At 39.3% G+C, this 26165-nt stretch overlaps 1 long non-coding RNA gene across 2 annotated transcripts in view; it reads right to left on the bottom strand.

Moving 5' to 3' along the window:
• Window positions 1-444: 444 nt before the first annotated feature.
• LOC144245949 (uncharacterized) overlaps window positions 445-26165 on the bottom strand; it is a 413344-nt gene continuing 387623 nt past the window's right edge. For both annotated transcript variants that reach the window (XR_013339521.2, XR_014956321.1), the window contains exon 2: window positions 445-24407. This is a non-coding gene — a long non-coding RNA (uncharacterized LOC144245949). The remainder of the gene's footprint in view (window positions 24408-26165) is intronic.

Consider the following 26165-nt stretch of genomic DNA (forward strand, 5'->3'; position numbering starts at 1 on the left):
TTTAACGCTTGACCCATTAAAACCATTGAGTGCAGTGAGAACCTTGTAAGGCTGATCAGATGATTATTGCTGGAAGATAAGTGGTTGAAAACCGAGCCTCACTAGTTCAGGTAATCAAGGGAAATTGGCATAAAAGAGAAGATGCGGCTGAGTAAAGACAGAACAGCTACCTGAGATTCTATTACTTGTCGTCTTTCAAGCATAATAATGAGATTATAGTAACCCTAAACTGGCTGAAAACAGAAATCTGGCTGTCTGTCAAGTTCATTGTGTTGAGTTTTACAACACTCCAGATCTGGTTCCTCTGAACCTATAATAATTATACCAGGAAGACAGGCTCAAAGAAACCCTTTTCAACCTTGGACCTTTGTCAGGTTTTGGCTTGTGACCAGAGTACCATTGTTTATGTCATGGGAAAGAAAAAAGAGAAAAAAAACAACCAAAAAACATTGTTAATGTTTATTATTATTTTTTCATCATGCAATTCTTAAAAAAATATTTCCACAAGTCTTTCCTCACTCCAGTTGTCACATTGCCTTGTGATTTTCTGAATGAACTTGTTACAGAACCACGAGGCCCTTGGCTTCTCTGTTGTTACTCCAATCAGAGCCTTTTGCCAAACTAATTTTTTGTGCCTTTCATTGACACATAGTCTCACTTCACACACATGTGGTGTAGTCTTCCTACTTCTTAAAAAATAAAAAATTACCTAAGAAGCAGAAACTTGGAGTCAATTATGCTAACTTCAAAGGAACATCTGTTTCCAGCATGGACTAGTTTTAAACTCAGGTTGTTTTGTTGCCGAGAGTTGTCACAAACATGGGATATGAGATCTTATTTTGGGACCGGTTTGAGATTGTAGCTGTAAGGCTGTAGCTCAGGAAGGTCTTTAGGCACATTTCAAATCCAGTTGGCTGTAGCTCTGTCAGTTGTACCATTTCTCCTCCTCAGAGGGAGCCCTTCCTTCTGTCTTGGTTTATACTCATATAAATGCTTTTCCAGGTCAGTGAAGGCTTGGGCTCCTAGTAGGAAGAGATGCTCACATCTGTGACTCACTTCAGACTGTGGAAAGATAATCAGGTTAAAAGTCATAAATCACTGTGGAAAGAGCTGTGTCAGAGGAAGGTGTCACCAGTTTGTTCCTGGAGGTCACCGTTGTTGCTGTTGCATGGGCAAAGCTGCGTGGGTTAGCCTGGATGAGCTGGGCAGCTGGCATTAACCTGGCTGCTTTCTGCCAAAGTGATTTACAGGATTGTTCACACAGCCAGAGCTGCTGGAGCAGTAGCGTCCCACCATGGTCAGGGATCAGCACCTCCAGACAGTACTGCTGTCACTTAGCATGGCAGTAAGAGCAGACATCTTACACGCAAGAGGTGCTGATCTCCTGGCCCCTGATGCTGGCAGAAAAGCTCTTTTGTCCCATATGTTTTGTAATCTTCTGAGCTTGTCAAACTGAGTTGCCAAAGAACCTTTTCCCTTGCTCTAAACTGTATCTCCCAGAGCGAGTCAGAGCACAGGAATGTCAGTTTGTGGTTCCAAAAAGTCCTTCAGACACAGATCAGGCTCAAAGCACAAGTATGGACTCAAGAATATGATTACATGCCTTGTTCAATGGAGATTGTGCTTGGAGCAAGTGTGTTTCAGACAGACATCCAGCATGTGTTAAGAGCTGTGCCCATTGCAGGCACTCCCATGATTTTTTATAGGCCACTTGGTGATGACATTGTTCATAAGCTGCCTTTATTTCCATTTTCAACTCCCAGATATGCAGGCAGAAAAGGAACTACTGTTTATTGAATAATGATAATGACTATCACTGAGTCATTGTTGCTTCTGAGGGCAACTTCCATGGTTGCTATGAATTAGCAACCACTGGTAAATACTTCTTAAGCCACAAATATTTTTAAGACCTTAACAGCAGACATCGGAGCCTAATTTTCAGTGCTCCTAGTTCTTAAATGTGAGGGTTTTATCTCAGTGCTTTTTCTGGGAAGGCCACATTGTATGGGCCTTTCTCATGTGAGCAATACAAAACAGTCTTATGGCTTTCACTGTAAAACTGAGCAGAATTTCTGGCAGCAGTGTGTTTCATGAATCATCTAGTAGATGTTTTTATTGCAGAACTATCTTCTCTGTTTGTTCAGAAAATCAGATTCTTTGTCTTATAACTAATAACCAAGGCCCTCAGAATCACCAAGTTTATGTCAAAGCAGAGCTAAATTATGAACAACCTTTGCAGTCTCAGGCCGGTTCCTCATAAATCAAAGTCTGTTCAATGATGCCTTGCAGTACCTGAATCAGTGGCTGTGAGAAATGAAAATATACTGTACTGTGGTATTTGCAATTAATACAGGTTCTATGGTGCCAAACCTTCAGAGCCCTCCAAGTGCTAGCTCAGGAAGATGGAACACTGCAGTTAAACAGACGGGCAAATTTGGCATCAAACAAGATATTCTCCACTTCAAAATTATGATTCATCCAAATGGAACCATTTCATGGAAATCTATGTTTTAGCAAAGCTGCCCTGGGAGAGTTTAACCTAACCTCAGAGGGGAGGAGTGGTCATTGTGGAAAGAGACAGCAGCTTAAGGCCAAGAAGCAGGCTGAGCTCAATGCCTGCAAAGAGATACTAGCACTGGCTTTTTAGTTTACTGCAGATTTTATTTCAGGGAGAAAGAAAAAAGAAAAAGTATTCATAAGAGTTCCATTACTAAAAATAGATATATATCTAAATATTGGGTGTAAAATCCTAAGGCTTCCTGGAAAGGCCATATTGTATGGGACTTTCTCATGTGAGCAATACAGAACAATCTCTTTCTTGAGGAGCAGAGAAAGATCACAGCAGTCTAAGCTGTTCAGAGAACAGAGGGGTGCCCAAACTGTTCGACACACAGTGCTCTGGCTTTCCCTCCCCAGCCATGCACCTGATCCTGTATCTACTCTCACAGACTCAGGAGCAGCTCACAGATCTCATTCTTCTGCCATTTACATTGAATATGCCTGGTGAGATGAAATGCATTCATGCTCATTTGCACAGAGAACAGCAAGTTTGGCTGAGGTAGAACTGAGAAACTCATTCTTTACTCTTCTGTCCTGTAAGTTTATTAGTTCCAACATACCTGACACGATTCAGTTATTTTTAACACTAACATGGATTTAGGACCTCATCTTCATATATTAAAAAAAATTACTTGCATGAGTAAATGAAAGAGAAATGTGAAAAGAAATGGGAATACTTGAAGACCAGCACAAGTCCTGAAAGAGAGGACTTAAGTATGCTTCACTTCAATTGCCTCAGTATTAGCAACTCTGAAAAAAAAGAATGTTTGTAATATTGAATGAACCTCTGCAGTGATGTTAAGGCCAAATATTATGAAGGAACTACGGGGAAACTGCAGAGTTAATAGAATTGAATTGAAGCAAGGATTTTCAGAAGTGACTTAATCTGAGGCTTGAAAACTGAAAGAACTTTAATCCTTGTTGAGAAACTGCTGGCTTCCTTCACCCAAACATATTTATATAGATATTTAACTGATTTCACTAGTGAACAAGCTAATGTATTCTAGAACAATTTATTTTAAAATGTGAACTGTAAAATTATGCTACAAAGTTTATTAAACTTTCAGGTGTTACATTTTGACATACTCAGATCTTTCCTTTAACAATGACAGAATGCTACACAAAAATACTGCATTTCATCTGGTGCAGGTCTTTATCTTATCTTGACAGATTATTGTTGGTTAAATTGTAGAGCTGACTTAAAGGCAGGACTCTTCAAGGGAGTGAGAAATTAAGGCTTCACCAAATGGTAATAAAGCTATTAAAAATGCAAACAGAAAACAGCTACACTGTACAGGTTAGACAGCTAATCCAAACTAGCAGTTTAAAAAAGCAGAGCAATTACACTTTTATTTAAATGCAAGGAATATGAGCAAGAATAGAATGAGGTGCCTTGTTTAAATGCATTCTTTTGAATATTTATTAGAAATAATACATGTAGTTAAGCCACTTATCTGATTTCAGTGAATAAGTAAAATGAAAAAGATCAATTTTCATAATTATACTAAAGAAGTCTGTCTTTCATAAAAATCTCATTAATAACACCATTATTACTGAAGAAATATCTCAGTATTATTATTGTTATTCTAATTATCAGCAAAATGCTACTGATAATGTTGTCATAAAATTCCTTTTTAGTATCCTATTAAGGAAGATAGACTAAGTAGTGGTTTAAGTTAAATCTAGATACTAAATGGCATTTGGAAAAAAATATTCTTTGTGTATTTGGATAAAATACATTATGTGTATAATTATATAAATTACTTCAGGTTTGGGAAACAAGAGCTATATAGATAATGCTCACATGCATATGTATTTTTATATCTATAGAACTATATAGCCAGCTTGGAAGGAAACACACTGAGGCATGCAAGCAAAGTAACAAAATGTTGCCTGAGGACAAAAATAGTTTCTTGGCAAAATTTTAACAGACATTTTCACTTATTTTTCATTGTAATTATTAGAGGGTCTGTCAATCCTCACTATTTTTTAGTACTCATCTGGATTTATTAAATTGCTAAAAATCTGGGGATCCTCTAGATACTAATATTAGAAAGGAAATATTACCTTGCACAGGAAGAAATTTTAGCTGCTTACATCCATTTTCCAGCATGATTCAAAACTAGGCCAGTGTGGGCTGCAGCAGAGAGGAGAGAGCAGGAAGGATTTTTGGAGCTGGAACCTGGCAGATCTTCATTCTTATGGCAGACAAGGACCTGGACAGCTAGCATGGCTAGAGAAGAAAAGAATTTGCTCCTGCCATGGTAATTCCCAACACATGAGCTGGCACCATGTTGAGGATCAGCAGGCATGGAGACCAGAACCTTGGCCAGGCAAGCAAGACAGCTGGTTCCCCATCCAAAAAGCTGACTAATAAATAATACTTGTGTAGCAACCAAAGTCAATAAAAAACAGGTATGCAGACTTCCTTGGGACACCCAAGGCTGTGAAGATCTGTCTGAAGCAGGAGGCATCTGGAAGATGAAGAGGCAGTTGGAAATGTTGCTCAAGCTGTCACAGGAAAGCAGTCTGCTGTCCCGCTGCCCTCTCTAGGCTCTCACACCATGCAAAAAGAAATATGTCACTGGCAGTGTAACAATCTTGTAACCCATATCTCTGGAAAGATAACATAATAAGACATATTCAGGCTTATGAAGCAATGGATTTTCATTGATTTAGATGGTTCTGGCAATTTCTGGTTCTGCTTTCACAGCCATAGCAACTTAAGTAATAGTGGAAACAAGTTCATTAGACAGTACAAGAAGATGCTGATGTGTGGGGGGCAATGAAAACAATAGACTAAAGGACACTTTTATGGTCAGGTCTTCATTATTGATATACACTTGTCCTTAAATGCACAAAAGCATGGCGGGCAGTGATTGGAAGAATAGCTGTTTACCATATCACTGATTAAGCAATGCCTACAGGCATGATTAGGGAGGTTCTAAGCAAAAATTCAAGGCTTTTCCTGAACAGGGTTAGAAAGAAACCATTCCACAGAAGATCATAGACTGTTTTTCTCTTGATACATATTATTTTTTTGTTAATTGGTATCATGTTCTGAAAAAAAAGCCTTGGCAGGTAAAATTTGTTTGTGTCTATAACTTGACTATTTTCTCTTGTATTAAAACACTTAGAGAAAATTCATTTATCTGAGTAGAGAAAGTCAGGTAATTTTCAGAAACAACTTCCAGTGTATTGCAGTCACTGGATGCAATAGAGATAGTTGTACTTATACCAATGTGTCACAGGTGGCATTTGCCACTATGCGTGAGAGTTAAAGCAAACAGAAACAGCTTTTATCACAGTAGAATGTCATGATCTGCACTTAGGGTTCACTCTTTCCATCAACTATGTGGGCAAAAATTGACTTGCCTCAGAGAGTAGGATTGAATTCTCCACTTGTTTTAGAAAGTGTTCTAAAAATAAAATCAATATAGGGAGTTGTAAAAATAACTTTTTTTTTTACTTGCTAGGAAGAACTGCATAAATTATAGCTTTATTTCCTTCTACTTGAGAATTATGTAAGTCGTACGAAAAGCTCAAAATAATTTTATACAACCACTGTGCTTTTGCATCTGCGTGTCTGTAGTGATTTCTTTTTTCCTCCTTTTTTTCTTTCCCCCTTTCTCTTGTTCTCTCTCCTCCACTCTTTCTCTCCATGACTCAGGAAAGCACACACATGCACACACTCTTCAGTAATAAGGGCATATTCTGTAGGCAACCCACAGTTTTCACGCTTGAAAATGTTCCCGTGGCTTCCAGAGTGATTTTTCTCAGCTTTGATGTATAACCACCTACCTCTGCAGGACAAATTGATTTCAGTTGATCTCTTGGGTGCACACTTAGGACAGGTTTCACTTAGTCAATCGCAGTCTCCATCCCACTGTTTGTATTTACTGTGGATACTTTGTAAACACTAGTTACTTTTAAGGATAAAGAATACAAATAAGACAGTAATAGCAGTGCATATTCTTCAAGACAGGAACTGTCTCCTTTTCTCTAGCAATATTTCTGCTACTGTAACAAAGTAAATCATAATTAACTAGGCACCCAAAGATTCCTCACATTCCAGTTAAATCCTGCAATTTTTCTGTCCAAAAACACTCACTAGATTTTCTTAGCAAATCTGATAAAACCTACATAACAGCGAAGCTCCTGTCTCCAGTCTCCCCAGGAACAGGGGCTTCCTGGGGCTGTGTGTGCAGTTAAACCTGAATTCACAAAACCAGCAACAAACCAGTATTTGACAAACAGCCCCTTGAAAGTTAGAGGAACTATGTCTATTAATGTCCAGCAAGCAGTCCTTAGATACACCTGTTATCCTTTCTCCACCAGCATTAGCATGAACTAACTGCAATGGCTTGCTTCCTTTGATTTCTAAATCTGATGTAACCTTTAAACTCCAAATCTTTTATTTGTTCTGTTACACATTTCAGGTTCTCCACAGCAGTTCCTGTAAATTTCACCATGGCTCCATATAAAATTTCTCTTCATACAAAGCTGTTGTTGACTTAACATTATGCAGGAAAACATATACCCCATTCTTCAGGCTCTCCACCCTAATTTCTCCCCTAATATTGGTGGTGTACTATGACTTTTATTTCTATTTGCCACTTAAGGGGAAGGACATGTTTATAATTTTGATAATGCATATGCTTATGGTTAAGGGATATTTTCTGTCTCCAAGTAGGAAGGCAAATAACCATTTTCAGTCACTACTTATTAAATAAAATTGTAGCTAGTAAGTGGCCAACTTGAGCCATTTTTAAGTCTAGTCATTCAACTAGCATGGCATTCCCATCTAGAAGATATTTACCCTTAAGAAAAATTACAGAGAAAACAGATATATGGGAAGACAAGAGCTGGTACAGAATGATTCATAGAAAGAGTCATGGCTCCTGTGGAGCTATTCTTTGTTTCACAACACAATCTGTGCTGTAATCCTGTCTGCTCAAAAAAGAGTGAAAAAGGGTCTGTTATTTCACCCCTCATTTACATGGTAAGAGTGTTTTGATCTCCAACTGCTGAACAAAGAAAATACAGTAGCCAATGCTCTTAATTTGACCCCTTCCTTTATGAAAAAGCATGTTACTGTAAACATTAACTCTGCTAATAGTCCTCAGAAACACTGTTTTTGTCTTTGCTGTGACAAATGTAACCATCCTTGGCTGTGAGATTTGTTCTCATTTGAAGGTCCAAGGTTCCCTTACACGTTCCCTTTCCAACAGTGCAGCAGATGAGCTGACCCAGCATGGACATAACTGCTGCACTTGTGGCATGTCATCTTCATTGGCTTGGAGCTCCTCAAACCATTAGGACTTATGGGGAACATGGTTCTTTTAGGTGCATAAACTTCACAAAATCACAAAGTGTTTATGGTTGTAAAGGACCTCTGGAAATTGGTCCAACACTCCTGCTCAAGCAGGGACACCTAGAGCCAGTTGGCAAGGCCCATGCCCGGACAACTGATGTATCTCCAAGGTCAGATACTCCACAAACCCTCTAGGTAACCTGTGCATGTGTTTGATTATCCTCACAGTAAAGCATTTTTTTTATATAGAAAAGGAGCCTTCTGAGTTTCAGGTTGTGCCTTTGCCTCTTGTCTTGTCACCAATGAAAAGAGTCTCTGTCCTCTTTGCAACTCCCATTCAGATATTTTTATACATTGATATGATCCCGCTGAGCCTTCTCTTCTCCAGGCTGGATAGTCCCAGCTCTCCCAGCCTGTTTTCATACCAGAGGTGCTCCAGCCCCTTAACAATCTCCATGGACATTGATTTGAATTCCTCCAATATTTCCATGTCCTCTTGTACCAGTACTTTCACTTTGAGATCCCAGAGCTGGACACAGCCATCCCTTTGTGCTGAGGACAATGCCACAAGTGCTGAGGAGAATGATCACTTCCCCTAACCCACTGGAAAGCAATACTTGCTCTGCAGCTGGGTACCACCCAGCATGCACTAGTATCTGAGGTATTTCCCTCCCCAGGTGCAGAACGTTTCACTTCCCCTTCTTGAGCTTCATGAGGTTTTTGGCAGCTCATTTCTTCAGCCTGTCAACATCCCTCTGGATGGCAGCATGACCCTGATATATCAGTCAGTCTTCCCAGTTTTGTGTCATCTACAAATTTGCTAAGGGTGCACTCTGCCTTGTCATTAATGATGATGTTAAGCAAGATTGGGGTGCAGATTGATGTTCAACATCTCTGGGGTGCACTGCTAGCAAGAAGTCTCCAACCAGACTTCATGAGACTGACCACCATCCTCTAGGGCCATCCATTTCATGCAGTTTTGAATCCATCTCATAGTTTGCTCATAATTCAACTCATAATTCAAAAGTGACAAAAGCCTTTCTTAAGTCCATGTAGAAAATATCTACTGTTCTCCTCTCATATATCTTGACAGTCATTTCAGCGTAGAAGGTTACCAAGTTGGTCAAATATGACTTCCCTTTGATGAAGCCATGTTGACTACTCCTTGATAACATTCTTGTCCTTCAGGTGCCAGTGAATTATTTTCAGGATGGTTCCAACACCTTTCAAGGGATCAGGGTAAGCAGCCTCTAGCTCCCTGAGTCCTTCTTCCCTTCTTGGAGATTGGAGTGATATTTGCTTTTCTCCAGCCTTTGGGAAGTTCTCAGAATTACCATGACTGATCTAAGATCATTGAGAGTGGCCTCACAATTCAAAGTGGCAGCTGCTGGTTCCTCAGCACTTGAGTGCATATCTCATCAGGCCCCACGGACTTACATATGCCTGGTGTGTTTAAGTGCCCCAAGATCTGATCCTCTTCCACCAAGGTACATTTTTCTTGCTCCAGCCTTTTCTCTGGTCTCTCAGAGCTGGGATTCTTGAAGGCTGTTCTTGCTAGTAACAACCGAGGCAAAGACATGAAGTGCCTCACGTCCTGCACAACCAGGTCCCTGATCTCCCTCAGCAGTGGGCCCAGATTTTTGTCAGCCTTCCTTTTTTTACCTGTGTACCTATAGAAGCCCTTCTGTTGTCTTTGCCATCCCTTACCACATTCAGTTCTGGTAAATCTGACTGTGACTTTGTTCCACTGAATGCTGGGCTACTATATTGGGTTTCTGCAGCCCAGGGGATAGCTGTGATGAAATGTTAAAAAAAACTTTAAAGACCCAGAGGATAGTATTCGCTGTCATCATGTCTAACTGCAAACCCGGAGAAGCATCAGTTGAAGGGAAGGTACTGCTGGTGCTGCTACCAAACACTGTGACAAGATTGTCATCCTGGGTTGAAAACACCATTGAACTCAGACAAGATCTTGTTGGGATAGATGGATTGGATATTAAGAGTGTAGGAGCTATGTTTAGGTCTGTTTAAGTCATGAAGGCTGTAACACTAGACACTATTAGTCTAGTTTTACTCCCATAAAATACATGATCACCCTGACATCTTTACTGTATCCATACTAGTTCACACCCAAATCCCTTCTCCAGTAAGTTACTTGTCTGTAGAGGAAAATCTTAGCCCAGATGATAGGCCAGTTTGCTGAAGGACACATGACAAATAAACCACCTGGCTGTGGCTTATTCTGTCTTGAGCAATCCTGTAAATTCTCTCTCCCACATGTCCTTGCATAACCTGCCATCCCCATGCCATCATGCCCTCTCCCATGTCACATTGTCAGCATCATGCTGGAGAACCCCTCTGCTGTCAGTTCTGACCTGCTTTATGCTAAAGAATCACTTTATACCAAAGTCCACGAAATTCTGTGAAGAGTGATGTCTCAAAGTGACAGGGTACCAGCAGACACCTGGATTAGGCTAGGGCAGACAGCATTACCCCGGGGCAGGGGAGTCACCAGTCAGTCTCACATTTGAGGAGGGTCCCAAGATCTCTCACCAGTGCACTCCCCAGAAGGTGTGGATAGAGTGTAAAATATAGACACTGTGTCTTCATATTTTAGTTTATACTGTTTTTCTAATTGGCAATAAATATAACTGGAGGAGGAAGAATGAAAATAAAACATCACCAAAGAAAACTCACACATTGTCCTGTAGGTATTCAAGGGGCCAAGCTCCCTACTGTGGAGCACTGTGATTGAAGGCACCTGGCACTGACAAAGAGACAAGAGCCCACCCAGCTGAGTGCTCTGGGAGATCTCTGTGAATTCAGTCGAGAGAAGAGAGCTGATTTCCAGGCTGCATGCTGCAAAGGCAGATGCCCAGAGATGCCACAGAAGAGATCTGCCTGAGCTCCTCAACACTTCTGCAAGCAGCTACTTCTGTGGCTTCAACTTCATGATTATGCTCTCTTCAAGGAGTAGATATTCCTGGCAAAAATGGTTTTGTTTACTTTTGAGAGAGAAATAGAATTTATATTCTGTCCTGGAATTAGATGGTGTTTAGATTACTTTGAATGCATTTAGACCATTAAGTAGTTCAGGCAAGAGGTTAGTCACCAGAATTTCCAGACCCAGGATTTTTAAAGATTGTTGAAAGCTAACTCTGGTAATCTAACAGAGGCTGAACAGTTTGGGGTAGTTACCGAGGAATGGAGAAAAAAATAGACTTTGACATTCCAAAACATTGTCTAAAGCATTAAGCTAGTCACTGGAGAGCAGAGCTGTGATTGATTGGTTAAACTCTGATTGTTTCTCAGTTTAAAACAAAGATATCCCTTGTGATTATTTGGTGGCTTGAAGAATGTCATCGGGTATCACATTTATGCCAGTCCTTGTGCTACAATCACACAGTATTGAAGGTGCCATTATAGAAGAGTTGCCATTGTGATAAATCTGGCAACAGACCTCTGATGTGTAAAGAAGTGCTGGCAATGTCAAGATGACGTAGCAGCTTCTTATCTTAATATATAACAACCTGATGTCAAGTATTTTTACTCCTGTTATCCAAATACATTTGATAGACTTTATATTTTCACTTAATTCTTGAAATGGGATTTTATTATATCATTTTTATTAGAATTATGCTGTACAGTTCCTCATCTTCATTCCTATATAAAGAGAAAGGTTTCTTATTTATTAATTTTAAAAGATGAATTACATTTCTATCCTAGACAAAGTGCGGACAAATTTATAAAAATAAAGAAGGCAAGACAGTTGCACCCTGTATCAAGGTGAAAGTGGTATCATACTTTCAAAAGTGTTGATTATTTAATATGTGTGATATAATGATGATAAGAAGTTTTCCTAGATGTATATCTCCTAATAATGGTGCTCTCCCTCAGAAAGAGACACATTAGAACTGCCTTCTACACATAAATTACTTTCCCCCTGTTAAGTTGAAATTGTCTCCACTAGATTCCTTTAATTGCTCAACAAATCCTACAATGTCTTGTTTATTAATGAAACTTTCCTCTCTCTCTCTGAGCATTCCTCCTTCAGACAACTCATCTAAAGTCTTTATGTATGGGCAGCAGAGCAAGATAAATCTGTGCCAGCAGTACCTGCAAGAGGACCATGTGTCTCTCCTCATGTCCTTCTGAATTTTCTGTTTCTTCTTGTTCACTCATCAATACCACAGCAGAAGAGGAGCCCCATGGTCACAGCTGGAACTGTGATGAGGAGCTCTTGCAGGGAGTTTGCTGAGCCTTTCCCAAATCAAAAGATACAGAGGGATCCATAGTGTGTGACAAATGTTTGTGGCAGTCTCAAGAGTGCAGCCAGCATCAGCTTTCTGAGGGTGCTTTCTGAGGCAGGTCCTTACAAAATAGGGTGAATTTTGCTGTGGTCCCCACAACATCTTTTTTCTTCCTTGGTATGGGATTCCATGCAGTTGTTCCTATCGCCTGTCCATAAATTGGAAACTGGACCAAATGTAACTCAGTTTGTGTACCTATTACTACATGGTTTTACGTTACTACATAGTTTGTGAGAGTGTGCAGCAAGGAGCAGGACCACCAAGCAGAGATCCTACTGAACACCAAACAAAGACTTGGTAGTTCTGCATTTACACAAAAGAGACAAAACTGTGTGGGCATCTTTTTTATAAGTATGAATTCCCTCAGAACCTCTCCCAGAAGTCCTGAGGAGCAAAGAACTGGTCATGTCATTCAGAAGGAGGATTTACATAAAAGTGTCACACGTAACTGCTTACATTAGTAGATGCTATTGGCATGTGTTTTTATAATTATATTTTATACTTTTTATTATATAATTGATAACATTTATTAATAATTTAATGACTCAAAAATGTGAAAGATGTGCCAGAAAAAGCCCAAAGATATCACAGTATGTTCCTTTCCCAGAATAGCATGAAGACTAAACTGAAGGCAAAAAGGAGCATTGGGACCATGTCTAAGAAGAAAATCATATAATGAGTTCCATCAATGAGACATTGACAACTTCCTCAGCTGTCCCTCCTTATGTGCTCTCCTTCAAATGGAGGAGAATTAGGAAAAAAACCCAAATACACAGAAATTCTTGGAAATAATATTCCTGATATAAAGTCTCATCTCAGAGACTGAATATAAGTTCTTATTAAAAAGAAAAACATAATTAATATTGGATCTGATGTCTGCCAGAGAGCAGAAAAGGAAGGAGGCAACCAAGAAAAAAGGTGGAAGAAGACCTGGTGATTTGCAACAGATTTATGTTTTGGTAGTTTCCAGTGTTATAACATTCAGTTTTGTTCTCACTGGCAATAACTCAGCCATCTTCACCAAGGGAAAAAAAAAAAAAAAAAAAAAAAAGAAGAAAAAAGGAGTGTATTTTGAGGAAAAAATCATTGTCTGGTCATCCTGACCAACCTCATCAGGGAGGTGATAGCCAAGTGATACTGATCCTCAATGACAAAGAGAAAAAACTTTGAATTCATAGGTGACAGACATGGGTCAAGACATGTGGAGAGACTGAAGAATGGGTCAAATAGGTGAAGCAACTGTGAGAGAGGAGTTTCAGAAAGCAGAAAATATCTAACTATCAGAGTAACAGGCATGTAATAAATGAAATGGAATATAATATCACCTTTTTGGAAAGGACTATTTTTGTCTCAGAAAACTCATGTAAATGGGATCATGAGAAATATGGTTGTGTTTGTTGAAAATCTGAGACATTAGAAGGTGAACCAGGTGAAGAGACAAAGCCACATTTCTAGGGAGCCTCAGTGCATGGCAGAGACACAAAGATGCTTGTACAGCCCAGTAAAACTGACTGATGGATTATATTAGAGACTGCTAGGGAATGAGGGGTACTTAGCAGAAAAAGGTGTCAGCATTCTGTCATGCAGCAGATGTCAGGAGAACTGCCGTTCATCCCCAGAATACATTTTAAGATAACAGAAAAAGCAGTGATTATGCAGTTACATGAAAGAACAGGGATAGCAGAAAGTTCTGAACTGTTTTGTTCTTCTTGTGCTTGAGAACAGAGCATAGAAGCATTTGAGAATTAGACTTTTTTGTAATGCTAGTGAATGAAAATGAGCATTAAATTTGTCTTAAATTTGTCTTATGATGTGACTTCACATCACAGACTCACAGGAACAGCATATCAGAAAAATTATTTGTTATTCCTGCTGACTTTCAAAGAAATCTCCTATATTTCTGAGAGAATTGAAGGCCCAGGAACCATGAAGCTTGAGCTAGGTAGGCTTCTCCTTGCCTACATAGAAAAAGAGTTTCTATTTCCCAGTGGGAAAGCAGAAATTAATTCATAATTCCAAACCCCTATTTATTAGTTCCACTCACCAGTAATGGACAAGAAACAAATCCGTGTGACTTGGGGGACTGGTTACTGTGGGAGAGCATTAAGCATGAATAGTGAAGGCACAGATCCAACATGCAGTGGGCTGAAATTGGCTGAAATATGTTCCCAGCAAGTATTTCTTGAATACTTAAAAGTAACAAAAAAATACAAAAACCCCTAAACTGTTCCAATAGGTTTGTTAACGATAATAGCCCATCATTTGGTGAGCATACTGTTTGCCATCAACTGTTTGTCCATCCCTCCTGCTGATGGAAGAGAGCTCTGGCTGAGTGGACAGATGTTTTTTTCTGCTAACTTTGGCAACACTTGGGTCCATGGTCCTTGACCAGAGGAACTAATTAAGTAGTAAAATCAACTCTTTGTAAGGCGAGAAGAAAGAAAGGGTAGAACCACTGAAAAACATGAGGCACTGATTAACTCACAAGTGTTTCCTGTATAATGCAAATCATTAATGCTTAATGGTCTCTGAGACTAATAAACTAGAATCATAAACATAATAAAAATATCCCAAATCATAAATTAATCCTACAGGATCTTTTTTTCTTTCTTCATTAATTGCTCAATCTGTAAGAATAATTTATTTAACTTCTTATTTACTAATCTTTCATTTTTGATTCTATACATTACAACGGAACTTTACTGGCAGGTTCTTTGTAGCATGGGTAATGGTGAAAAAAAAAAAAATAAGAAAATAGCTCTCCTCAAGTACTGAAATGTGGAAAATTTGCCAGAATTATCACAAACGCAGACTACAATCAGCCTAATATTAAAGGAACACTCACTGTATCTTTCCTCTGCCTGTTAAACTACTAATTGATGTGCTACTGATGAATAAAAGGGCTGGCATTTCAGCCATGAACTCACTTCACCGCTGCAGTTTACTGAGAGCCCCAAGCTGCTGAGCTCATTACAGATCCCTTCACTGAACTGGCTTTACAGGCAATTTTGTGAAGGGGCAGCATCAGAGCTAGCCCACTGATTGGGACTCCATCGGCTCAGCGGGGCTCCCGGAGTTCAGGGGAGAGAGCACAGCACTGAGCTAAAAATACGTCTTTGCCTCTGTAGTGCTGGGAAGATTGCCTGGCTGCGCTAATTGGGAGGGACCTGGAGATCTGGGTGGTATTTTAGGCTAATCTCGAGGTGGGACCTCTGCAGCATGTATGTGGCTCTGAATACAATCTCCTTTGGCACTGTCATTTATACCATTGCAGGCGTTTATAATCAGAACCATCCCTGATTGACTCGTGGATGTTGCTGCACCTTAGACTCATCTTGCAGGAGTGAGGGGGGATGAGGGAAAGTGAAATGGCTGTGCACTGAACATAGTGAAAATTTAATGTAGTGTTGAAGTTATAAAATGGGACACATTGCCCTGGCAGGACCAGGGCTTAGTAGAACTGCTTAGATATACAATCCTCTCTCAGAAACTCACTGTAGAGTTGTGCAACAGAGAGGGTTTTATTAAACCCCCTCTGTTGAGATTTGTTTTTCAGTCCTGTCCTCTTTCCCTCTGTAATCTTATTTTTAATTCTCTGAACAACATAACCCTGATATCAGCTATCTCACCTGTATTTAGAGCCCAGAAACATCAATGTTTGAAAACTGGGATGGACAGAGGAGTCTGTATTTCTGCTCATCCTTCATGGACTGGGTAAGGCAGAAGGAAATAGAGAACAGAGAAAAACAGGAGGAATGTAAAAAATAGTGACAGACTGAAAGCATGCATAAAATCAAGAGAAGCAGAAGAAAAAATCTGACAGAAAAAGCTAGAAATAAAACTCAATCATGGAAAATATTGAGCAACTAAGCAGTTTTGATTAAGTAACTCACTGAACTACTTTGTTTGCTCACTTGCTTGCTTTAGCAGATATACAATTTTACAGAGTATTGCTTGTTTTACTAGTAAAATGTATTTCAGCCAAACAGAATATGTCTTTACTCCAATTTTTTTCTTATTTAGCAACTTCATAAAATACAAGCAGGATTAGGTGAGAAATGCCAATTGCTTATTCATTGCATGAAATATCTGTGCCATCAACCAGTCTACCAGCTGTCAATCACAGGCTGAAATACCTAAACTAAGTTTTATAAGACTCTTTACATGTTGCTGCAACATTTTCATGAAACAGTTGCAGTGGAGATTTTACAGCATGTATGAATTATAACAGTATAATTACTCAAAGAGAATGCAAATTCAATTAATTTTAATGTGTTCTTTTTACCCCCAGGCAAAGTGCTTTGCCAACTTTAGTGTACCATTTTTTGCACAGCATCAGTCCTCCAAGCATGCTGCTGCAGTGATCTTGATATTGGACATAAACACTAGACAACCTTCCAAAAGAAAGATGGAGAACAGTGCTCTCACCCAAAGCAAGATGGAAAATTCCAGAATACTAAAGTACACTTGCAAATAAATGAAAGGAGAAGGTTTTTAGATTTTGAAATGGCACCTCTTTTCAGGCTACTACATCTCTATTTAGAAACCCCAATGAGAAGATTGATGCCTGTAAGTGCTGAAGGCACAGACATCTTTTATTTTCCCATTAAGGCCCTGTACCTAAAGCTCTAGCCCTGAAATAACAGCTGACATGCCACTTTTTTTGTTTTTTACAGTTGTTGCCAGTTATTTCTAAAGACTTCATGATTAATATAATTCTAATAAGAACTTAACAGAAGCCACTGCTCCAGGTTTAAAATTGTATTAATTCTGCACAGCTATTCAAGAACCTCTAGCTATGAACCTAGAGGATGTTGGAAAGATTTCAGAGGAGAACAAGTAGCATAGTTAAAAGACTGGAAAGCATTATTGTCTGAGTATGTAGAAGAAAGGGTAAGTATTCAGCCTAGATAAATCATACTAAAGGTCATGTTAAGGGATGACTTGGCCATGCAATGTCTGTACACAGTCAAAAGGATGGCTATAGAGAACTCTTAGTCTATCAGGAGAAGGTATTCACTGCACCTGGAAGTTCCAGCTAGACAAATTTTTGTTTAAAGAAAGGTTAAAGTGGTCAATGGTGATGACAACCACTGAAATTTTCTACTGAAAGTTGTGGTGAATTTTTCATCCTTGAAAATTCTCCAAATTAAACATGTTTCTAAAGTATACTTCATTTTAACCACAGGCTTTTCATTTGAAAACAGAATTAATTCAGGAAAGATCAGAGGTATTCATAGACCTAACACCTATAATATTTGCTACATCAATAAAATGCGCAAAACACAGCAGTGGGCCTATCATTCCATTTTACTGTTCAGTTAAATTCTATCCAGAGAGCTGCTGGCAACATTTTGTCCAAGGTTTTGTGCAAAACTGTCACTGATGCAGAGCAAGAGAAGGGAATTGCAGGTACATTCTGACTTCAGATCTACAGAAAAGAGTGTAATTGACTTCAGTGGGAGTTGGTCCAAGGTCTTACTGAGGATTTGAGAAAACAGAAACATTTTTTTTCTGGCCTCATGTGAAAATGGGTAAAGGTTTAGAATATTTATAAAGGCTTAGAATCCTTCTAATTACCATGGGGTTTATTGTGTCAGGCAGATAAATTTTCTGTGATCTCTCAGGTATAAAGTTAGGGATAAACTTGGGTATTTCAGAAGAAGAGATTCAGCCCCATCATCATAGCTAAAAATTATTTTTTCTATAGTAAATTATTTAGTTTGAATGTATTAAAAGCATACAAGATTAATAAAGTGCCCTATAATTTACTCTTATACATTAAAAATAATGCTGGGTATGGAAATCGCATTGCTTTTTACCAATGAGACAGACAATCTACTTCTGCTTCCATTTCTGCTTCCTTGATCATGTAGGGTAATCCACTAACTTAAAATTTTGAATGTTACATACTTTTGATTTGTTGTGGTTCTGAAATCTGGGTTTTTAACAGAGCCATGGACTCAAATTTCTGCTCCTGTAAAAGCCCAAAAGATAAGGGGCTAATGTGTAGGTCTCAAACACTGATAGCTGGATAGTTGTGGAGCCAACCAAGGACTTTTGGTAAGAACAGTCTGTGAGAAGCAACAGGATGTGGCTGGAGAAATGAACCATATGAAGATAGGGCAGCACTTTTCTTGGGCAAATACTCTTGTTCTGACTCCTGGAGAAAAGCACAACAAGGAAGTGCAAGAATGAGGTTGAGAAGCAGTCATGGCCTGTTGACCAAAGGCCAGCCCATTAGGGGAGGATCAAGGCCACAGAAGACCCCAAAGCCCTCTTACCGGTTTCCAGAAAGGTCTAGCAGAATGAAATGCCTGTGACAACTAATTTGTGTAGAAAGTGAGAAACTTAGCTCCAGGTTGGGAAAACTTGTCAGTAAAAAGGTGGCCCTGTTAAGCCTGGGCAGCATCCCCTCAGGAGTGTGGGCAACACATCAGCTGGATCAGGAGCTAGGACTTGTCATCTTTCTTTTTTTCCTTTCTTCCCTTCTTTCTTTCTCTCGCTCCCTGTTTAATCCCCCTCTCTTTTCTTTGACCCTACTCATTATGCAAAATTAACCACTGTGTGTTTATGCAGTAGGATAAGGGACTTACATATCAATTTCCAGGCCCTGTGTATAATTTACTAATATAACTTGGTAAGTTTTTGCAGACCCTCTGACTTTTGTAGTTTGTTTTTGACCACAAGCATCTATGAATCTCAGATACTCCCTTCCCTTTTAAGGTGGGATGCCACAGGGCTCTGTAAACATATATTTTCTATATGTGACATTAAAGGAAGGGGTAAAAATATATTTAAAAGCAAAATCTCATAAGCTCTTAGAGTCTACTGGAACTGTAAACTCTCCTTTTACTGACAAACTCTGAATTTTTTAGATTTCACAGTGTCAACTTCTCCTAGCACAGTGAGACAAGCTGCATTCATACAGAGAATGACCTGATGAATTCTCTTTAAAGTCATGCTGAAGTGAAATCTGGACAATAAATTCCAAAGATGCCTAGTATACAGTGGTAGAAAATAGCATCTTGAATGTATTAGCACGTACAAAGCTCGCTTTTTAAAACTGGTTCATTGTCTGCTTATATGGGATCATGGTGAGTTCTAGATGAAAGAGTCATCTTTTATTAATGCTTTCTAGTACAATACAAAATATAAATCTCATATACGTCTATTTTACCAAGGGGTCCTGTGTTTTTCACCCACCTGAAACTCCCACAATGTATGGAATGCACAAGAAACATTGGAAGGAGCCATAATATTAAGTGACTGCAGTTCACCTGCTCTGGTAAAGGCAAGACCTGCACATAAAGTTCCCACTCTTGTGAGTTATGGGTCATTTGCTCATTAACAAAGTGACTAATCCAGTAGTGAAGAGAATGTCTGCTGAAAATAAATTACATTATACTACTGGCTGCTGTGATGGATTCTTTACATGCTCTTTGTGTTATCGTTCAGAGGAGCCCTTTTACCCAACCCTTGGTGTTGCTGCCATGTTATAAGGAATTTTATCAGCGCAAACAGAAGTCTTCATGAGGCAAGAAACAATAGAACAAGCAGGAAATAAATAATAACCAGATAACCAGGAAACAGCAGTAACACAATAGATATTCAGTCATTAGTTTAAACTGTCGCATTTGTCCTGAAATGATCAGAGCAACCACAGTGGAGCTGCAATAGTGAAGTTTACAATAAATCCATGCTTATACATTTTGAAGGCCACTTAAGGAGAGTTAGAGGGATAAATAAGGATATCAATGGCTAAAGTTGATGTTGAAAGTAGGTGAGCTGGGAAACATCTCCAAGCATTTAAATTCTGTAACATTTTAGAAGCACTTACCACTGAAAAGAAATGTTGTTTCACTTACCCACCGTTTATGATGACCTAACACTAACAGGGTAAACTAGATGGGATGTTTAATCACCAGGGGGTTTCCTTCCCCGCAGGTTTTCTTCCCAGATGGAGTTTAATGAGGCAAGCCTGCTCAGCCATTTCAGTCCATGTAACTGGCAAAAGATAGTTTTGACTCACTGAAAGATCTTTCTGCCGATGTCAAAATTGTATAGATCATAGATTGTTTAACCAAGCTACATTGATCCTGGATATTCAAATTCATAATATGTATGCAAACGCTGTAAACTCTGAAAACTAGGGTCATTTATGACAACATTTTTTAATAATTTAACTTGTTCAGTACATACAGGATGAAGAAAAATGATGGGTAGATACAAGTTTGCTTCATTGCCTATTGATGCTTACCAACACAAAAGGATCCTGCATTATATTTGTAGCATTCTGACTTCTTTTTCTACTTTGGCTTCTCTCTTGTACCTCTTTTTCTGAGGATGCTTAAAAGGAACTCTACCAGTCTGTAAGTAAAACAACCTTTAACAGTGAAATGCAAAGTTCTGGCTGCTCTGCAGCTCTCAGAGTCAAAGCTAAGTTTAATATAAGCTAATCTGAGTCATCACCAAAAAAAAAAAAAAAAAAAAAAAAAAAATTTTTTTTTCCCCCGTACATGTTTCAGTACAAAACAGAGAGAAATATGAGTTTTCATTTGTGGTTGTTCATGACCCTCTTTGGTAAGACTTGCTGAATTTCTATTTATGTACTTAACAGCTGGAACAAGCTCTGTATATTACTGCATTAAAAGTCCTCCTTCATCACTTTCTTCCAAGTTACACAAAAGTCGTGATCAGTGAATGTACAGGATTGCTTTCCTGACATTTATTGAATAACTATTATTTAAATTATTTTGCTTGTTTCAATGAATTTGTCATATATTGTATTTTATAAGAGATTATTTTTCTCACCTGTTATTTACATAAAAATTTCAATGCTGTGTTGCTAGAAATAAGGCAATGATGCATACATGTAAAATTGAGATTTGCCAAAAAAAGTCAAATAGTGGAAATATAGCAGAAACTGCAAATATTTGTGTTGATATCAAAATGTATTTATTTGCAAGAAATATTTAAAATTAAAAGTATTGCCATGAAAAAAAACCTTGAGCATCTCTGTTCAAGCATTTCTAATTCTTTCCAAGTTAATCTGGTTTCACAGGAAAAGAAAGATGTAGCAAAAATAACCTTTTTCATTCTAGTGGCAAGAGACACAGTGGTGTAAAGCCCTTGAACTGCAGCCCACCAGAAATCATTATTCAGTGACATCACTCAGGGTTGGATCAAGGCTTAAGAAGATATTTTGAATTTTAAACAGATGTGAGACCAGAATCAAGTTCAATATAAAGATACCAATTGCACTGAAATACATTTCTCTATTTTAGTAGGATCAGAGAAGAATTCTATCAGTCTACATCAGTACCTGTAAAACAAGTTGCTTTTCCAAAGAAGTCTGAGTAGCTGACAATTTGCTCCCCAAAACTATTGCCTTTCACATTTTCATCGAAGCTATAATTCAATTTAGAAAAAGAAAATAAATAAATATCCCAAACAGATTTTTAGTAGTGTTTTTATAGTTCAGAATTCTACTCTGAAAAATGAAGTAGGAAAAACACAATGTTATATATGCAAATAGAATTAAAATACCTGAAGGTTTGCTTTTCCATGGTGTAGATAATAACTGATAGGAATTTAAATTTCATCATTATTATGCATTTGTAGAGTTTCTTCAAAAGTTAAGTTGATAGTTAATTTGAGATTGCTGACTTAGATCACAATACAGTAATTAGCCAAAGTTAAAGTAAAATTTGAATGAAAATGAATTAAGTAATAAAATACATGGTGTAGTACTTTTTCCATGGGCAACTCAACTGATAATCTTACAGTTCATTAATTATCAGGGAAGAAATATGCTTTGATTGTACAACTCCTTAATAAAACTGTCTTTAAATTAAGGTGGCAGTTCAATAGGTGCTATCATCACTGAAAATAGTATGTGTGGGATTTATATTTACTTTGAAGAGGTATTTTGCATCAATTTTTATTGTGGCAATAAAAACAGCAAAGGTTTGAGAATTGTGGGATAACAGCAAAGGTTTGAGGACTGCGGGATATCTCGTAGTTCTCTACTGCTTTGGAGGAGTGTGAATAGTTATATATCACTTACACATGTCTTACAGTAAAATATTCTTTGAAAGCCTAGAACAAGTCCTGAATAAAAAGAGTTAATGCAAATATTTTAAAGTAATTCTGTTAGTTATCTGAGCATGAGGTGAAATAAAACAGAAGGAGGAAAAGAACTTGTTTTTCAGCAGAAAGGGATCCTTGTCTCTTCCTGGCATCTCTGCTCTCCAGTAATTATTAAATCTCATAACTCAGAGTTTTGATAATTTTTCAAGACAGAGTTGCTTGGCTATCTTTTCAACACAGTTTTATACTGAAACTGGAAAACAATAACAAAACAAGACAAAACAAAACCTAAAGCCTGTATGCTCCATTTGCTGAATACATGGTTTTCTTCCCCCAGTGTGTGTGTGTGTACCAGATAGCACTACACTGGGCTGGATGATAATAAACACAAAAAAAAATACAGTCAGTGCACGAGCAGAGATATCTGTGGCTGAATGTACCAGGACACGGGCTGGTAGAGGGATGGGGCAGAAATTCCAGGTGTGAGAGAAAATCAAAGTTCAGCTTTTCAAGAGAGGAGCTGATCTTGTTTCCCCCTAGTTCTCCCCTCCCAACATCTGGCCACTGGGAAAGGAGGTTGTCTCTGCTTATCTGAGCACCCTGTCTGAAGGGCAGATCTGGGACCATTTCCCTCCCAGTAGAGCCAAGGTCATTAACCTGGGGTGATGGGAATTGTTTGGTTCCATGAAGGGACAAAAAGCCTGAGCACAGGTGGCTAAAACACATCTGGGCTAGCTTGACATCCTGGCATGTGAGGCTGGCAGGCTGCTGAGAAGGGGTAAGGTCCAGCTGGCAGCATGAGCTTAGGATAGGGCTCTTGTAGGAGAGGACATGTCTGAGTTGAGAGTATTGACATGACCTTGTGGACCCCTGTTCCCCACCCTTGGTCTGCACCCTGAGGACATCATCCATCTCACTATCAACTGGGAATTGTGGTGGCCACACCCTCTATATAGCCCCATGGCAACACCTACATGGAAGGTGTGACAAGAAGCTGCTCCTCTTTGGAGTTCCTCCTTTAGAACATCTTTCTGGAAGTGCTTCAGCAGAGAGCCAGATGAAGATGCACCCACTTACAGGAACAGGGCATTTGGCCCCTGGCTGTGTGCATTGCTGTTGTCCTCTGTGTAGGCACTGGCTGCACAACATTGTTTTTCCTCTGGGTTTCTGTATTCAAGTCAGTGAGTGACTTACCCAGACCTGAAGCATGTCTGACGCTTCCTACAATATAGGTTTTGGGAGATTCATTTGTCTACGAGGTAAAGTTTTGAGGTGCTAAGTGAACAAATACCTGGCACAGAAGGGTGCTTACAGTGCATATAATCTCTACTGAAATATTTGTATGAGCAGATAGCAGTCTGAGTTCTTGCATTATTCATTTGACCACAGGGCTGATGTAGTTGCAAACAGGCTGTCTTTTAATGTAGTAGTTATCCTTGGAAAACTGTCTCTGGTGAGGGGAAAGATCTTCCAGCCAGAAGAGGAAATGGTACCTACCCATTAGTTTATTTTCCCTTCTCTTTGGTTTTGTTACTCTCATCTTTTCCTTCTTATCCACCACTGCATTCTGAAAGGGGCAACTTTAATTTCAGGAAGCCAAACAAATCACAGTTAATAATTATTTTGTTTTAAGTAATTCCATCCTTTTCTTCCTTTGTAATTTATGTGATGTTGTTACAGAATGCATTAAACAAGCTAAAGGGAAAAAGCCAGTTTAAGGGGTAGGAAAGAAGAATTGAATTATCCTTGGTCTTGCAAAGTATGCATTTAAGAGTTTCATAGCTCAGCTGTCTTAGGCCAATAAAAGTTCCTTCTCTGCTCCTGCATGAACACTGAACAGTCTGCACTGAAGGGTGACCAGTTTCATGTGTGACCGCCACGTCTGTCGTAGGCAGTGTCAGAGGCTGGGCCGTATCCATCTCTGTGGGCTCACTGGAGTTAGACTATCCTTGGAGAAGAAACTTTGGATTCACTGACTCCTGCGAGGTAAGAGATTGGAAGAGGAAACACAAGCCCCAGCATTTTTAGATATCGATGGCACAGACCTTTGCTCCTTGAGTATAGGCTCCTGACATGAGGGTGGAAGAGAGGGGAGTTTCCTCTGCTCACCACATGGTGATCACAAATGTCACCTACAGACAAAAGAAAATGAAAAGGAACAATAAGTGAAACACGGGCAATTATTTAGTCTCTTGAAAATACACATTAATCATCTGACAGCCCTCAGCTTTACTGAACTGAAAGTTCTTTTCTCATGGCAGAGTTAACTTTGGGACCAGTGCCGGGAGGCAAAGCAGGAGCAGGGCTGGCAGCAATATTCAGGACCGACAACCACATGAATGCATTAAGAAATAGAGTATTTACAAAAACTCCTAATGGACCCATAAATACCCAGCTTAGTTGCTGGTTTAATCACTGGCCTGACTCTTAAAGCCGCGCGTATCTGAAGTTTTGGAAGCAATTTTGAATGAATACTTCACTGCCTGCTCACAGGCGTTTCCCTCGCGTTAGCTCACTACAGTGCCTGAAAGAGACATGACAGAAAATAAGTTAAATGCAACTTAAATTATCATCCTATTCGACGCTAAAAACAACATGAAAGGCGAGGCGTTCACCAAAAGGTTGCAAAAGGCGTCAGCTGCACAGCAGTTAGGAGTGGAGGTAGCGGGATTGTGGGATGGGAGCGGCCAGTGTGGCTGGGATCCCAGTCCCCAGTTGTGGTGTTATGGTGTTACTTTTTTGCTTTTTTTTCCTCCACACACTTTTTTTTTTTTTTTTTTTTTTTTTTTTTTTTTTTTTGACTTCGAAAGATGTCACGGCAAAGTGAAATCTTTGTGGAGGGCTGATCATGCATTCAGACTGTAGAGTTTTCAAAATGTGATGTTTTGCAATGATGACATTAGAGTAGCAACCAAGGGTCCGAGACAGCAACGCCTGCTGCAGCTGGGCTTCGCTTTGAAATGCCCAAGACAATGGGGGCCACTGTTCTTCATCGCTTCGCCTTTCCATTCCATTTGCATAGTCTGTTCTGCCTGATTGACCAGCTTGGGCTGTCCAAGGGACCAGCATTGTTCACAGATCACTTCAAGATGGCACAGATGACAAGATTCAGGTGAGAGATGAAGTGGGATGATTCTCAAATGCCATAAGATAAAGCTACCCTGGGAACTTTTAGCTCAAGTGAAATAATTCGAGAATTTAAGGAGTTAATTTTTTTTTTCAAGAAAACGATCATATTTGGAAACGCGCTGTCATTACACACAAATTAGTAATAGGAGGTTTGTGTGTTTCGCTGAGGTGTTTTGTTCTGTTTGTGTTTGGTTGTGTTGGGGGAAATTTTTTTTTTCTATTTTGTTTTTTTTTTTTTGAGCGGATTCTTTTTTTTTTATTTATTTTATTTTCCATCCCAAACCTCATGTTCCTCAGGCTAGGACGCAAACCGTGCCACTGGAAACCTTCGTGAATAAAAGTTTGCTTACCGGAAAAAAAAAATCTTAAATCGAATATAAATAAAGCTCATCATAGAGGCGAGTTTTTGAATTCTTTGATACCTCCTCCGTAACTAAACGCCAGTTGAGGATTACTCAGTTAACGTTCGTAAAGCGCTTTCGACGTGGAAAAGTCTCCTAGAAAGGCGCAGCGCGCCGAGCGCTGTCAGCCAGCCCTGCGGCGGGACGGCGCTGGCCTCAGCCCGGGCTGGGCTCCGGGCGGGCAGCGAGGCGAGGCTGGAGGACGCCTCGCTCTTTCCGAAGAAGTTGTGAAGTCTCTGCTGGCACAGATTCACCACTGAAATGTAATGGTTTCGGCTGATTTTTCGCTTTTTTTTTCTTTCCCCCCCATACTCAGGTTCTCAAGTAAACACACACACATGGTAGCGCCCCTAAAATTAG

Source organism: Lonchura striata, chromosome 1, assembly GCF_050655825.1.
Source record: "Lonchura striata isolate lonStrDom1 chromosome 1, ASM5065582v1, whole genome shotgun sequence".
In the NCBI taxonomy this organism is placed as follows: domain Eukaryota; kingdom Metazoa; phylum Chordata; class Aves; order Passeriformes; family Estrildidae; genus Lonchura; species Lonchura striata.